This window comes from Trichechus manatus, unplaced genomic scaffold (genome assembly GCF_000243295.1).
Source record: "Trichechus manatus latirostris isolate Lorelei unplaced genomic scaffold, TriManLat1.0 scaffold00087, whole genome shotgun sequence".
In the NCBI taxonomy this organism is placed as follows: domain Eukaryota; kingdom Metazoa; phylum Chordata; class Mammalia; order Sirenia; family Trichechidae; genus Trichechus; species Trichechus manatus.
Window position 1 is genome coordinate 8,107,470 of NW_004444023.1, and position 15,422 is coordinate 8,122,891.

General features: G+C 40.1%; 1 pseudogene; it reads left to right on the forward strand.

Annotated features, from left to right (window-relative positions):
• The first annotated feature begins 10,112 nt into the window (after nt 1-10,112).
• On the forward strand, nt 10,113-10,913 carry LOC101351782 (vomeronasal type-1 receptor 4-like; annotated as a pseudogene).
• Nucleotides 10,914-15,422: the final 4,509 nt, after the last annotated feature.

Consider the following 15,422-nt stretch of genomic DNA (forward strand, 5'->3'; position numbering starts at 1 on the left):
GCAATGTCATAGAGAGAGTGAAATGCATCAAGATTTCTTTTAATTTTGACAAGTTTCAAACGTACCAGAAACCAAACCAAACCCGTGGCCGTTGAGTCCATTCCGACTCATAATGACCATTTATGTACAGAGAAGTGTAAAGTTGGAACATGGCAAAAACAATAATCTTACCTCCATAAGATACATTCTGTAATAACAGAGGCTAAATTTAAGGAGTAAACCCCAGGAAGACCGTGCCACAAAACCCACATCTGTGCCCTCCTGCATTCTATATGGGAAGGTTTAAAATACTCAGTTTATTATATTTAGAAACCCACAGATACTGTTGTCAGGGGATCTTCTTGTTATACAACTATTTGAGCAAATGTAATCTAGTGCAGACTTTTGGAATGCTCAATTGACTTAATTGGGGACAGCATTGACTTTGGGAAAGAAAGTGGAGACCTTGAGTGAAGTCAAGTTTTGGTGTGAGTCTGAGGTGGGCTTTCTACTCTACCTGGAAAGTGTTTAGTTTCTCTGAGATTGAAGGTCTTAGTAACTAGTATGTAGTCACTAAGTGCTTGTGTTTTACATGTGACAACATTTGAGGATGGTGACTCTGGGAATTGAGTGAAGAAAAATTGTCCCTACCCTTACATCCTAAAAAAAGACGGACAATAAGCAAAGAAATATGTAAAACATATGAGGTGATAAATGATAAAGGAGTATTTAAAGAGGACTTAGCATTTGAGTTAGATTTTTAAGAATAAATAGTTCCTCAAGTGTAGATCATTAAAGTGACATCCTTTCAGAGTTTGTGTCCTGTCATGCCAAACCTCACCATTTAGCAGTCCATGGAATCAGATACTCCTGCAAGACCACTCATCTGAAGGCAAAAGGCACCATGCTGAGCATGGTCTGTTAGAGTCTCTGAGCCAAGGTTTCTCTGACAAGTGTAACAAGAAGGATAAGTTCGTCTTTCATTGCCTAGACATACCACTGCCTATCTGTCATTTTTTTGCACTGGGGTGGCTTGTATGTTGCTGTGACGCAGAAAGCTATGCTATCAGTATTTCAAACACCAGCAAGGTCACCCAAGGTGGACAGGTTTCAGTGGAGTTTTCAGACTAAAATAGGCTAGGAAGAAAGTCCTGGCAATTGACTTGCAAAATTTAGCTAATGTAAAACTTATGGATCACAATAGAATATTGTATGACTTGTTTGCTTTGGACACATCATCAGGAGAGAACAATCCATAGAGGAGGACGTCATGTTTGGTGAAGCGAAGGACCAACAAGGAAAAGGGAGACCCTCAATGGGAGGGACTGACACTATAGTCACAGCAATGGGCTCAAACATGCTAGGAATTATGAGGATGGCACAGGACTGGGCAACTGTTTCACTCAGTTGTGCATAAGGTTGCCATGAGTCCAGGTCAGCTCCACGGCAGCTAACAACCACAACGATGTATTAGGGGTGAAAAGAGTATGAATCAAACTCACTTGATTCCTGTGCATGTGGAGCCTAGGCTGGGAGGAAGACAGGGACCAAACCGACAATGAGTAACAGGAGAGTTGTAAGTACCTCAAAGGGGAAGGACTTGGCCCTATAGGATCCCTGAAGAGGCATCTACTCTCATGTAAGTATGCCCCTTATTCAAAATTAAGATGTTATTGTATATATTAATGTTTAACTATGGCTCCACCAGGGCTCCATATTAATGTTAAGCATAAAAAAAAAAAACAACAACAACCTGTTGTTGCTGAGTCAACTCCGACTCATAGCGACCCTATAGGGCAGAGTAGAACTACCCTACAGGGTTTCCAAGGACCAACTGGTGGAGTCATACTGTTGACCTTTTAGTGAGCAGCCAAGTTCTTAACCACTACACCACCAGTGCTCCTAATATTAGTTACAGTCAAGGAAAAATTGAAAGGCTATGTCTTAAAGTGTCTTGTTCATATACCAGTTGGTAAGCATGGCTGACCAATATCACATTTTCATATTAAACAGACCCTTTTTTGTTTAAATTTAGTTAGTCTAGATATTACCATGAATACAAGCATATATTAATTTAATAATAATAATAATAAGTAATTTGTCTATGACATTTGTTCATCATTGATAATAGCAGACTGTGTCAATTGTGATGTTACCAGATATTAATCATTGATAACAATTGCTGACGGCTCCAATTGTTGTTAACCCATATTAGATTATAGACAAATCTTGCCTACTACACCAACTGTTCTGGCAGATTTCATCTTAGAAAATTAATAGAGAGACACTCAAGTTTGACATGCGTAAACTCGTTCAGTTTATTGGAAGGTAGTCCATAAAGTTTATGTTCTACATCCCAGTTTGGTGAGTAGTATCTGGGGTCTTAAACGCGTGGGAGCAGCCAGCTATATAAAGCTTTTGGTCTCTACTTGTCTGGAGCTGGGATGGTTAAGGTTATGTATCAACTTGTTTCGGACACGATTCTCAGTGGTTAGGCAGGTATGATGTAGTTTGTCAGCTATGTAATGATATAATCACCTCCATAATGAGATCTAATATAATGTAATCACCTCAATGATGAGATCTGTTATGAGCAGCCAATCAGTTGAAAGGGAGTTTCCTTGGGGGTTTGGCCTGCATCCAGTATATGTGGACTTTCTGGCAAAGGTCAGTGTCTTTTGCTCACTCTGGATCCTGCACCTGACCTCCGGTTCTCAGGACTTGAGCTAGCGGAGACAGAGGTCTGCTGTTTTAACTGCAAATCTGGGGGTTCATTAGCCTCCACAGCCTGTGAGCCAGCAGCATGCCATCTTAACTACCAATCTTGAGATTCATCAGCCTCTGCAGCAAGTGAGCCAGCAGGCTGCCATCTTACCTGCTAATGTTAAGTTTGCCAGCCCCTGTAGCTTTGTGAGTCAGGAGAAGCTTCCAGCCTGACCCGTGGACTTGAAACTTCCCAAACTCTACAACTGCATAAGCCATTTATTTGATATTAGTCTCTCTTTCTCTGTGTTTATCTCTCTCTCTGTGTATATATGTATATGTGTGTATATATATATATACACACATATACATATATACATATATATGCTTCAGTGGTTTTGCTTCTCTAGAGAACGCAGCCTAAGAAAGGACTAAACAAGACAGAAGGAAACCAGAAACTCAAAGAAGTGACTAGACTACAGAACTAAGAGTCTACACAAACCATGGTCTCATCTACTCGAAGAACCAAAGAACTAGCTGGTGCTCAGCCTCCACTACCAACTGTTCTGATCGAGACCACAATAGGTGGGTCTTCATAGAATGGAAGAAAACTGTGGAACAGAACTTATGTTCTTAAAAAGTCCAGACTTGCTGGACCAGTTTAGACTAGAGGACTCCCCGAGAGTATTGCCCTGAGATACTCTGGAAACCTTGAACTTCAACTAGCCCCTGAGCTCACATTTTAGCTAAATAACAGATTGGCTCACAAAATAAAGAATATCACCTGTGAGTACTGTGCTCCTTTAATAATGCATCTATATGAGAACAAACAGTCAACAGTTACTTTAAAACACAGATGAGAATGTAAGAGGTCAGGGAAACAAGATTAATGGAAACAGAACAAGCAGAAAGGAAATATTGAGAATGTTTATGCATTGTGAACAATGTAACCAATGTCACTGAACAATTTGTGTAGAAAATGTTGAATGGAACCCTAAACAGCTGGGTAAAACTTCACCAAAACACAGAAAACATCATTTAAAAAATTGTGAATATGCCTACAAATTTGTTAACACTGGTTACCCCTTGTGATGTTTCTTATAAGGAAGAAGCAAGGAAAAATAAATATCCTTAAAATTTCAAGGGTCTTGTTATGTTTTATTATTTTATTATAAATCATGTGTTATATTTTAGATATACCACAGTAAAGAAAGGTACACTATTTTCTTCATGTGAGTCTTGAAGCATAAATATTCTTTGTGGCATAGAAGGTCGCAATACATAAGCAATGCTAGGGAGGGTGTTGTACTGGCACTTCTTTCTGATACTGAGCACTGGATACTGGTAAACAGCCTCTCTTGCCAGACCCACTGTGGTCACATCCTCTACCTGGTGCTTTAGTTTCCTAGTGTGCTGCAACAGAAATAGCACAGGGGGGTGGTTTTAAAAAGCAGAAATTTATTTTCTTAATGTTCAGGAGGGTAGATGTCCAAATTCAGGACACTGGCTCTAGGGGAAGGCTCTTTCTCTGTTGGCTGTAGGGAAAGCTAATTGTGTCTCTTTCAGCTTCTGTTTCTTGATTCCTTGACAACTGCAGTGCAATGGGTTTCTGTTTATATATGGCCTTTCTGGCCTTGGGTTTATCATTCTGTCAAAATGATTGGCTAGGTAATAATCTTGCAAAGGAATTGGTTAGTCTACTTTGCAATTAGGGTGTGTAAACCACCCAATAGGATTAAGTGATCTTTCAGGAATTGGTTGATTACTATGCAAATTAAGTGACTGTGAACCGTCAAGGGTCAGTTAGGGGTTAAATGAAGACTTTCTTTTTTAAGGATCAGCACAAAAAGTTCCTATGAGGCAGAGGTTAAAGATGTCCTAAATGTCCAACTTTTCCAAAGTGTTGTGCCATTCCAACATCTGTAAAATCAACTACTCCTCCTCCCCTCAGTACTTTTCCTGCCATCTTTGGGTTCAGTAATGTGCTTCAATGTCTCACAGAACACGTGAACTGTACATACAGTGAAGTGGATTATTAGGGAATATCTTGATCATCTAGTGCTATTCAAACAGAAATACCACAAGGGAATGGCTTTAACAAAGAAAAATTCATTCTCTCACAGTTTAAGAGACTAGAAGTCTGAATTCAGGGTGCCAGCTTCAGGAGAAGGCTTTGTCTCTCTGTCGGCTCTGGAGGAAGGTCCTTGTCATCATTTTTCCACAGTGGAGGAGCTTCTCAGGGCAGGCGCTCTGGGACCAAAGGACATGCTATTCTTCTGGCTCTTGTTTTGTTATTGTATGAGATCCCCCTGCCTCTCTGCTTGATTCTCTCTTTTATATCTTAAAAGAGATTGGCTTAAGACACAACCTAATCTTGTAGATGGAGTCCTGCCTCATTAACATAACTGCCAATAATCCCACCTCACTAACATCAGAGAGATAGGATTTACAAAATGTAAGAAAATCACACCAGATGACAAAATGGTGGACAATCACACGATACTGGGAATCATGGCCTAACCAAGTTGACTGACATTTTTTGGGGGACCCAATTCTATCCATGACAGGGAAGTAATGGAGTACTACTCAGGATCGGAGTCAACGTTGATGTAACAGGAACAACTAGGACACAGTTCCTTGATAAGGACAGCTTCTTCTCACACTCACCCGCCAGGCCCTGCTGGGACCTTGCAGCAGCCAGGCCCTGCTGGAGGCCTTGTGCTACCAGTCCCTGCCTGGGGCCTTCTTGGGCAAGTGTTAAAACTCTTAGCTCCTTTGGTCAGTAAGCTCCACACTAGCTGTCTTACACCAGTCTCTGTGTTCCTGCCGTCTCCTGCTGCTACATCTCTTGCTGCTGCAGTCCACCGTCTCTCCTGTCTTCTGTGTTACATTTCCTGTCATGGATTGAATTAGGTCCCCCAAAAATATCTGTCAACTTGGCTAGGTCATGATTCCCAGTATTGTATGATTGTCTACCATTTTATCATCAGATGTGATTTACCTATGTGTTGTGAATGCTATCGCTATGATGTAATAAGATGGATTAGCTGCAGTTATATTGATGAGGTATAGAAGATTAGGTAGTGTCTTAAGCCAATCTCTCTTGAGATATGAAAGAGAGAAGTGAGAAGAGAGACATAGGGGCCCTCATACCACCAAGAAAGCAGTGCCAGGAGAAAAGTGTGTTCTTCGGACCTGAAGTTCCTGTGCTGAGATGCTCCCAGACCAAGGGAAGACTGGTGCATCACAAGGACCTTCCTCCAGAAACAATGGAGAGGGCCTTCCCCTGGAGCTGATGCCTTGAATTTGGGCTTGTAGCCTACTGGACTGTAAGAGAATAAATTTCTCTTGGTTAAAAGCTATCCACTTGTGGTATTTCTGTTATAGCAGCAGTAGATGACCAAGACAGTTCCTCTCTCTGTCTCTCCCCCTGTTTCCCTTTAAAACTAATGGGATGGCAAAACTGACCAGTCCCCTAGTTAGTGGTCCATAGAGCTTATTAGCATGGTCCCAACCCCAGAGGGGTGTCATGCACCTTATTTACATTATTAGCAAGCTATCTAATCACCCAAGTGGGCCACAATCACCTTATTTGCATAATCCCACCCAACTATTTGGTGGGAGTTACAAAGACTATGGCTAAAAGGGCCATATTAAGTTATCACTGCAGCACAGTGGTCCTGGCAGAAGGACCATGCCTTGAATGGAACATGAGGACTAACATCACAGAGCTTGAGGAGATCCTCACTAAAATCAAGAAGAGCCTGGAGCAGAGTCCATCCTTTGTACTCAAGGTTCCTGCCCTGAGAACCTCCTAGATACAATAGAGAGAGAGCTGTAACACAAGAGATGGTGTGAGACAGTGAGAAACAGTGGCAAGCACAGCATTGCCCGGCAGCAGAGAAATGGTAGCAGCAGTAAGAGCGACGGGAACCAGGAGACTGGTGTGAGGCAGCTGCAGTAAACTTGCTGATCCACAGAATGAGAGAGATCTGAGCTCCTTCAGGCAGGAGACTTTCTGGTGGAGTGGGGTGCCTCTGGAAACTCGTCAGAAAATCTAAAGAGATGATACACTTACCTGAGCAGGGCAGAGGCTGAGAGAAAGCCCAGCAGTGAGTACAGCCAAGAGCAGTTCTGGCAGTTGGTAGAGCCAAGTTAAGACCCAGCAAGGGGTAGAGCTGAGAGAAGGCCCAGTGGCAGGCCCAGCCAAAGAAGACTAAGTGACCAGCATGGCCCAGACGAAGCTGAGATCTGTCTGGAAGCTGGCCAGATTGAAGAATTGTATCCTGTCTCCTGAGTTGTATCCTGTTATTTCCATAATAAACCACATAATTGTGAGTATGGTCTATGTGTTCTGTGTGGCCATTACAGTGAATTATTGAACCCAGCAGAGAAGTAGAGAGGGCCGTGAGGGGAAATGGCCGATGTCAGAAATGGTGAAATAGTCGAAGAGTGGAGGTATGTCTGACCTCTACCTAATAGGAATCAGCTTTATGCTTATCTTGATTCTCATCCCTCCACTTGAAATCAGACCAGTTCAGATGCTAGTTTACAACAGTCTTTATGTGGCATCTATCTTCCCCCATTTGCCCTAGCTTGCTTCTCTCTGTGTCTCATCAGCTCTTTCTGCATCTCAAAGTCATGCTGTGTTAATGAGACCATATAGGTTTAAGAACCATCCTTCAGCTGTATGCTGTCATTAGCATAACAAAGACAACCCTATTGCCAAATGGGATTACATCCATAGCTATAGGCCTTAGCATTCCAACACATATTTTGGAAGGACACACTTCAGTCTATAACACCTAGTATCCCAAAGGAATGAAGAAAATGCTGTCGAGTGTTCACCCAATCTTCAAGCTGCTGTTCTCTACAGTATGTTCAATTTAAGGGACTCTTAGGGGTAATTTTTGGTTAAGGGTATTTGGGAGTTCCTGGGTGTTCCAAATGATCAAAGCACTCGGCTGCTTAAAAAAAAGTTGGAGGTTTGAGTCTACCAAGAGGCACCTAGAAAGAAAGGCCTGTCTGTCTACTTATGATAGGTCATATCCTTGAAAACTCTATGGAGCAGTTCTACTCAGTACACACAGTGTTGCCATTAGTTGGAATTCTCTCAACAGCAAAAACATCAGATTATGTGTAATAGAGCTTCTCAGGGAAGGAGAGCAGCCACTGAGACACACATACCTCGCCGCCAGTCCCTCACGTGTCAGACCTCCACATTTCCTGTTCCATCCATGTGAGACCTTGTCTACCTCCAGAGATCATGGAAAATAAAGAGTCTCCAAAACACTCCAACTGTCCCTTTGGAGATACTATCTAGAAACTTTTAATTGTTTTTAGTAATTAGCAGCTGTGAAAAAACTTTTCTAGGAGTATTCTCTGGTCCCCAAGTCTGAGATGCCATTGCTAATACTGGTGAAATGATAATTGCAGTTCTGTGGGGAGGTGAGGTCATAGAAGCAGAAACCCACATCTGAGGGTCTGGCTGGCTCCCTCTCACACATGTACTATCTGCTATGGCTGTCACACTAAGCCCACCATCCGTGCAGTGGGAAGGAATTGGTGAGTATTTTCTATTTCAATCCGGGGGACTGACTGTAAAGGAAGGAGGTGTATCAGGAGTCTGGATAAGTGACCATGTCAGAAAAGGACATTCTTCTGGGTTTGCAGCTGGTTCAGTGTCAAAGCCCCTCAGGAAGGGGGAATATTTCATGAGGCATGAGTTGAGCTGGCAAAGAGAGATAGGGGTCCTAGATCCTACACTACTTCCTCATGGCTCCTAACGTGATTTAAATGGAATCCTCACTGACAGTGATTGTTGGGTTTAATCCAATGGTAATGAAACTTGATTTTTAAGGTGGTTAATGACTGCAGTTGTAGAATCAATGTGCTGTTCATGTTACCCTATGGGAATCAGAGACCCAATTTTCAGGATTTCTAGAGTTGTGTTTTTAATACCTCCATGCTTGCAATAAAGAGTCAGATAAAGCTATAGGACTCATCAAATCCTGCTCACATCTGTACCTGACTGGTAGTTCCTGGGTTAGAAATATTCTCTCGAACTCTTGGGGTATGAAGTGCTTAATGGAAACAGTAATTATGTCTCTGATGGAAACCTCCATGGTGTGTTGATTATGGTGAAACTGTTCATCAAAGCAGGGAAGCAGCATTTAAGGAAAGGTAACTTTGTAAGTTTCACACAACATCTGTCAACCACAAATGTATTTTGTGATCTTTTTCCCCTGATTCAAAATAGTCTGGCAGTAATTCCAATATCTGCTATTTTAATTTATACAATACACAAAATTTCTTACCTTAAGATTTCATGTTGCATAGGTCTCTAATATTTTAACATCTCTCACACATGTACAGTTGCTAACCAAAAGGTCGACAGTTCGAATCCACCAGACACTCCTTGGAAGCTCTATGGGGCAGTTCTACTATGTTCTAGAGGGTCACTATGAGTTGGAATTGACTCGATAGCAATGAGTTTGTTCGTTTTTTTTTAATTTTACTTAACTCAGCTATTAATAAATGGACAATTATGTGATCTGAAATTTTTAGTAATTTCGTTTCTACGCTACACTATTTCATCATGTATTTATGTTTCCTGTCCCATAGTTTAGGGCATGTGATGAGATTGTTCAATAATTACTGTGATAGGTGACAATGACCTTGTGTTCCTGACAAAAGGCAAACGAACCTTGTTATTTCTCTCTTACTATCTAACCATTCTTGTGTTCATTTAGGCAAGTTTGTCAGGAGGCAAGTTTGTCATGGTGTTACATTGCAATCAGTGCATCTACATTTCATGAAGAGATCTGAAGCTTAATTCATAACTGATATTGACCCATGGAATAAACTATTACACAAAACATTAGATTATTACATATACAAAATTATTTTAAAATCCCATCAATCTGAAATGAAACATAAGATCTAAAAACAAAACTAAATTTAGATCTGTTGTTTGAAAAACACACTTATACAGCATTTTAATATAGCATGGTGGTTAAATGCACTATTTTTGTTGCCAGCCCAGTCAGCTTAAAGTCTCCAATCTACCTTTATTTAAGTTTAGGAAGTTATATAAAACACTTCACTTCTCTTTGCCTAAGTTCTCCCCATCTCTAAAAAAAAAAAAAAGTTATACTATTGTGTGCATCCCAGATTTGTGAAGGATCAAGTTACTACGTGTATATCGCTCACTGCTGTGATTCCTGTATTGTAAGTGATGTTTAATGGTTATGCATTCAACTTTTGTAGGTTTCTTAATGAGAAAAGAAGTAATTCTTGGTAAGTGGGAATTAATGGTAAGTGGAAAATAGTGAATTTCTGTTGACAGGATACATGTGGCCAACACCTCATATTCCCACGCAGGACCGTTTGACTTAGAAGACAAATAACAATCCCTGAGAACTGGCAGCATGAATGCCAGGAATTTGGCAATAGGAATTGCCTACTTATCCCAGACTATTGTTGGAATCCTGGGGAATTTCTCTCTTCTTTACCATTATGCCTTCCTTTACTTCACTGGGTGCAGGTTAAAGCCCACAGATTTGATTCTCTTGCACCTGTTTGTAGCCAATTCCATGGTCATCCTCTCTAGAGGAATCCCTCAGACAATGGTATCTTTTCGGTGGAAAGGTTTTTTCAATGATATTGCATGTAAGCTTTTTGCCTATACAAAGTGGGCCGGGGTGTGTCTCTTGCCAGCACCTGCTTCTTGAGTATCTTCCAGGCCATCACCATAAGCCCCGGGAACTCGAGGTGGGCAGAGCTTAAGGGGAAAGCTCCCAAGTATGTTGGCCCCTCTGTTTTCATGTGCTGGATCCTGCAAATGCTGGTGAATATCATTTTTCCTATGTTTGTGATTAGCAAACGGAGCAATATGAATATCACATATAGAAAAGATTTTGGATACTGTTCTTCTGTTCGTCACAACAAAACCAGAGACTCCTTGTATGCAGCATTGTTATTTGTCCCTGATGTTGTATGTTTGGGGTTCATGATCAGGGCCAGTGGCTCCATGGTTTTCATCCTGTACAGACGCAAGAAGCAGGTCCAGCATATTTATAGTAACAACATCTTCCCCAGATCCTCTCCTGAGTCCAGAGCTACCAAAACTATCCTTCTCCTGGTGAGCACCTTTGTGAGTTCTTACACCTTGTCCGCCATCTTTCAATGTTTTTTGGCTCTTGCTGATAAGCCCAGTTGGTGGCTGGTGAACCTGGCTGCACTAATCCATGCATGTTTCCCAATTGTCAGCCCCTTAGTTCTCATGAGCCGTGACTCCAGTGTCTCCAGTACCTGCTTTGCCTGGATAAGGAGGACAGAGTCCCCTAATCTAGTGGGAAATATGTAAACTGTATGTGTTTGTACAATGATCTGTTGTTCACTCACTCATCTTCCCCTCAGCATTCAATGCACAATTATGAAAGTGTCACATTGCAAGAGAGTGATAAATAAGATAGGCTGAGTTTCTTCTCCTATGTAAACAATAAATTGTACAATAAATTGTAATAAAACCAACAGGGCTCCTTGAATGGTTGAACAGAAGAATACGAAAAGACATAACACATATAGAACACAAATAGCAAAATATCCTCTCTTGCGAAGTCATGGACAGTATTCACTCCTCCTAGCAACATTGTGTGAAGAAATGCACAAGAGTATTGCCAACCGGAGAAGCAAACCTGAAACCTTAGTTGCCAGAGTCTTTTTAAATCAATTGAGAGTAGAAACGGGAAAAAATATGCTTTTATTCTTCCTTTTGTAACTATATAACTAACTTTACCAGTGCTCTTTTTATTCTGTGTGAATTGAATTACTGTGTGGGTCTTTTGTTTTGAGACTGAAGAATTTCCTTTGATCTTTCTTGTAAGGTGAGTCAGCTCGCAATGTATTTTCTCAGTTTTGTTTTGTTTTAAATAATATTTTATTGTGTTTTCCTTGAAGGTTTACACAGCAGTTTAGGTTCCCCTTCAACATTTTCACACAAACTGCTGGCTGACATTGGTTATATTCTTCCAGTGTGTGAACATTCTCATCATTTCTATTCTGGTTGTTTTATTTATTATTACAGTTTTTGTCTAAGAATGTCTTTATTTTGCCTTCATTTTTGAGACATAATTTTGTTGGATATAGGATTGTTGGTTGACAGTTTTTTTTTTTCTTTAAACACTTTGAATATATTACACACCTACCTTCTGGCCTCCACGGTTTCTGCTGAGAAGTCAGCTGTCAATCTCGCTAGGGTTCCCTTGTAAGTGATAAGTCATTTTTTCCATGCTGCTTTCAAGATTTTCTCTTTGTTTTTTTGTTTCTTCATTTTTACTATGATGTGTCTGTGTGTAAATCACTTCGAATTTTTTTTTCTTGGAGTTTTTTCAGCTTCTTGGATCTATACATTATGTTCTTTTTTTTTTTCCTTAATGAAATTTGGAAGTTTGTCGCTATTATTTCTTTGAACCTTTTTTTCTGTTCCTTTCCTTCTCTCCTCTTCTGGCACATACATTGTGTGTATGTTGGTGTGCCGTATGGTGTCCCACGTTTGTCAGAAACTCTAATCATTTTTCTTCATTCTGATCCCTGAATTGTTGAAACCTTTGGTTTACTTCCAAAGTTCTGAAAAATTTGATTCTGAGAACTTTTTGCCAGCGTTCTTGTTGCTTTTTTGAAGGAGAGAATTTTTGGAGGTTGTTACTCCACCATTTTGTCAAGTTTCCTGACCCCTCTTTTCTATCACCCACTAACTAAGGATGGTTTTTACATTCTTAAATATCTGGGAAAAATCAAAAGAAGGGTTTGGTTTGGCATACACACACACACACACACACACACATATATATACATATACATAGAGAGAGAGAGAAAGAGAGCAATAACAAAACACCCAACATTAAACTGCTATCAGCAAAGTATTTACAGCAAAAGGTTGGCTCATATTTTTAAAGTAAATCATAAGTTCATGGATTTTCTTTTTACTTTGTTCCATTTTGTTATTTGCTTACTGTAAAAGTTCAGATAAAAAAAGCCATTGCCATCAAGTCAATTCTGACTCATGATGACCTATATGTTACATAGTAGAAATGCTCCATAGGGTTTTCTTGACTGTAATTTTTACTGAGAAGCCCTGGTGGTACAATGGTTAAGCACTTGGCTGCTAACTGAAAGGTTAGTGGTTAAAAAACTATCAGCTGCTCCGTGGAAGGAAGATGTGGTGGCAGTCTGCTTCTGTTGTGGATTGAATTGTTTCTGCCTAAAATGTGTGTCAACTTGGCTAGGCCATGATTCCCAGTATTATGTGGTTATACTCCATTTTGTGATCTGATGTGATTATCCTATGTGTTGTAAATCCTAACCTCAGTGATGTTAATAGGAACCCTGGTGGCGTAGTGGTTAAGTGCTATGGCTGCTAACCAAAAAGTCGGCAGTTTGTATCCACCAGGCGCTCCTCGGAAACTCTATGGGGCAGTTCTACTCTGTCCTATACGGTTGGTCGCTATGAGTCAGAATCGACTTGATGGCAATGGGTTTTTTTTTTTTTTTTTTATGATGTTAATGAGGCAGGACTCAATGTTCAGGGTTAGGTTGCATCTTGAGTCAATCTTTTTTGAGATATAGAAGAGATAATGAAACAGAGAAGAGAGGGACCTCATGCCATAAGAAAGAAGTGCCAGGAGCAGAGTATGTCCTTTGGACCCATGGTCCCTGTGCTGAGAAGTTCCTAGACCGAGTGAAGACTGATGACAAGGACCTTCCCTCCAGAACCAACAGAGAGAGAAGGACTTCCCCAGGAGCTGGTGCCTTGAATTCAGACTTCTAGCCTCCTAGACTGTGAGAGAATAAATTTCTCTTTGTTAAAAACATCTATTTGTGGTATTTCTGTTACAGCAGCACTAGATAACTTCTGCGCTCTGAAACTGATCAAACATGCATTGATAATTACTGGCGATTGGAATGCAAAAGCTGGAAACAAAGAAGAAGGACTGGTAGTTAGAAAATATGGCCTTGGTGATAGAAACGATGCTGGAGATCACATGATAACATTTTGCAAGACCAATGATTTCTTTATTGCAAATACCTTTTTTCAGCAACATAAATGGCAACTATACACATGGACCTTGCCAGATGGAATATACAGTAATCAAATCGACTATATCTGTGGAAAGAGATGATGGAAAAGCTCAATATCAGTCAGAACAAGGCCAAAGACCAACTGCGGAGCAGACCATCAAGTGCTCATATGCAAGGTGAAGTTGAAGTTGAAGAAAATTAGAACAAGTCCAGGAGAGTCAAAGTACAATCTTGAGTAGATCCCACCTGAATTTACAGACAATCTCAAGAACAGATTTGATACATTGAACACTAATGACAGAAGACCAGACGAGTTGTGGAATGACATCAAGGACATCATACATGAAGAAAGCAAGAGGTCATTTAAAAGACAGGAAAGAAAGAAAAGATCAAAAAGGGATGTCTGAAGAGACTTTGAAAGTTGCTTTTGAATGTAGAGTAGCTAAAGGGAAAGGAAGAAATGATGAATTAAAAGAGTTGAACAGAAGATTTCCAAGGGTGCATCAAGAAGACAAACTAAAGTATTATAATGAAATGCTCAAAGACTTGGAGATAGAAAACCAAAAGGGAAGATTACATTTGGCATTTCTTAAGCTGAAAGAACAGAAGAAAAAATTCAAGTCTTCAATTGCAATATTGAAGGAGTCTGTGGGGAAAATATTAAACGACCAGGAAGCATCAAAAGAAGATGGAAGGAATACACAGAGTCACTGTACCAAAAAGAATCGGTCAATGTTCAGCCATTTCAGGAGATAGCATATGATCAAGAACCGATGGTACAGAAGGAAGAATTTCAAGCACTGAAGGCATTGTTGAGAAACAAGGCTGCAGAAATTGATGGAATACCAATAGAGATGTTTTAACAAACAGATACAGCACTGGAGGTGCTCACTTATCTATGCCAAGAAATTTGGAAGACAGTTACCTGGCCAATTGACTGGAAGAGATCCATATTTGTACACATTCCAAAGAAGGGTGATCCAACAGAATGTGGAAATTATCTAACAATATCATTTATATCACACGTTTGACCAAAATAGCTCAACAAAAAGACTATATTGGATTTGTGAAAAAGATTGTAACTAGACTGCATCAGAATTTCCAGAACTCGGATGTAGACACTGATGGGTTCACAGACTGGGGCTGATCCAGAATCACGTGGAACAGAAATTAACTACATAAGACTGAGTAAACTAAAGGATTACTATGGGTTTTATGTGGGAATATTGCTAATGTTTTAAGGTCTTGTTTTTGGGATCCTTTTTTCTCCTAAATTATCTAACTAATGGGGTTACATATTGTAACTCTTGAATTAGAAGTTCCTATTGGTAAACTTAGCAAAGTTGTAACTATTGTAACCAGTGAAGTGCTTGAAGTTCAAGCTAAGATTTTACAAAATAGAATAACATTAGATATCCTGTCAGTCTCTCTAGGAACAGTTTGTGCCTTAATAGATAAATGTTGCTGTGTTTATATTAATACGCAATCAGAGGTTTTGCAGAATGCAGTTTCTGCTGAGGCACATGAAAAGCAGTTACTGATGCTACTTATGTATAAGCAAACACTGCATAAGATTTGTCTCCTGGGTTCAAAAACTTTAGGGTCATGGTTTCACTAGTTATTTCAGACAATTGGCGTAATATTATTGTTAGTGCTTC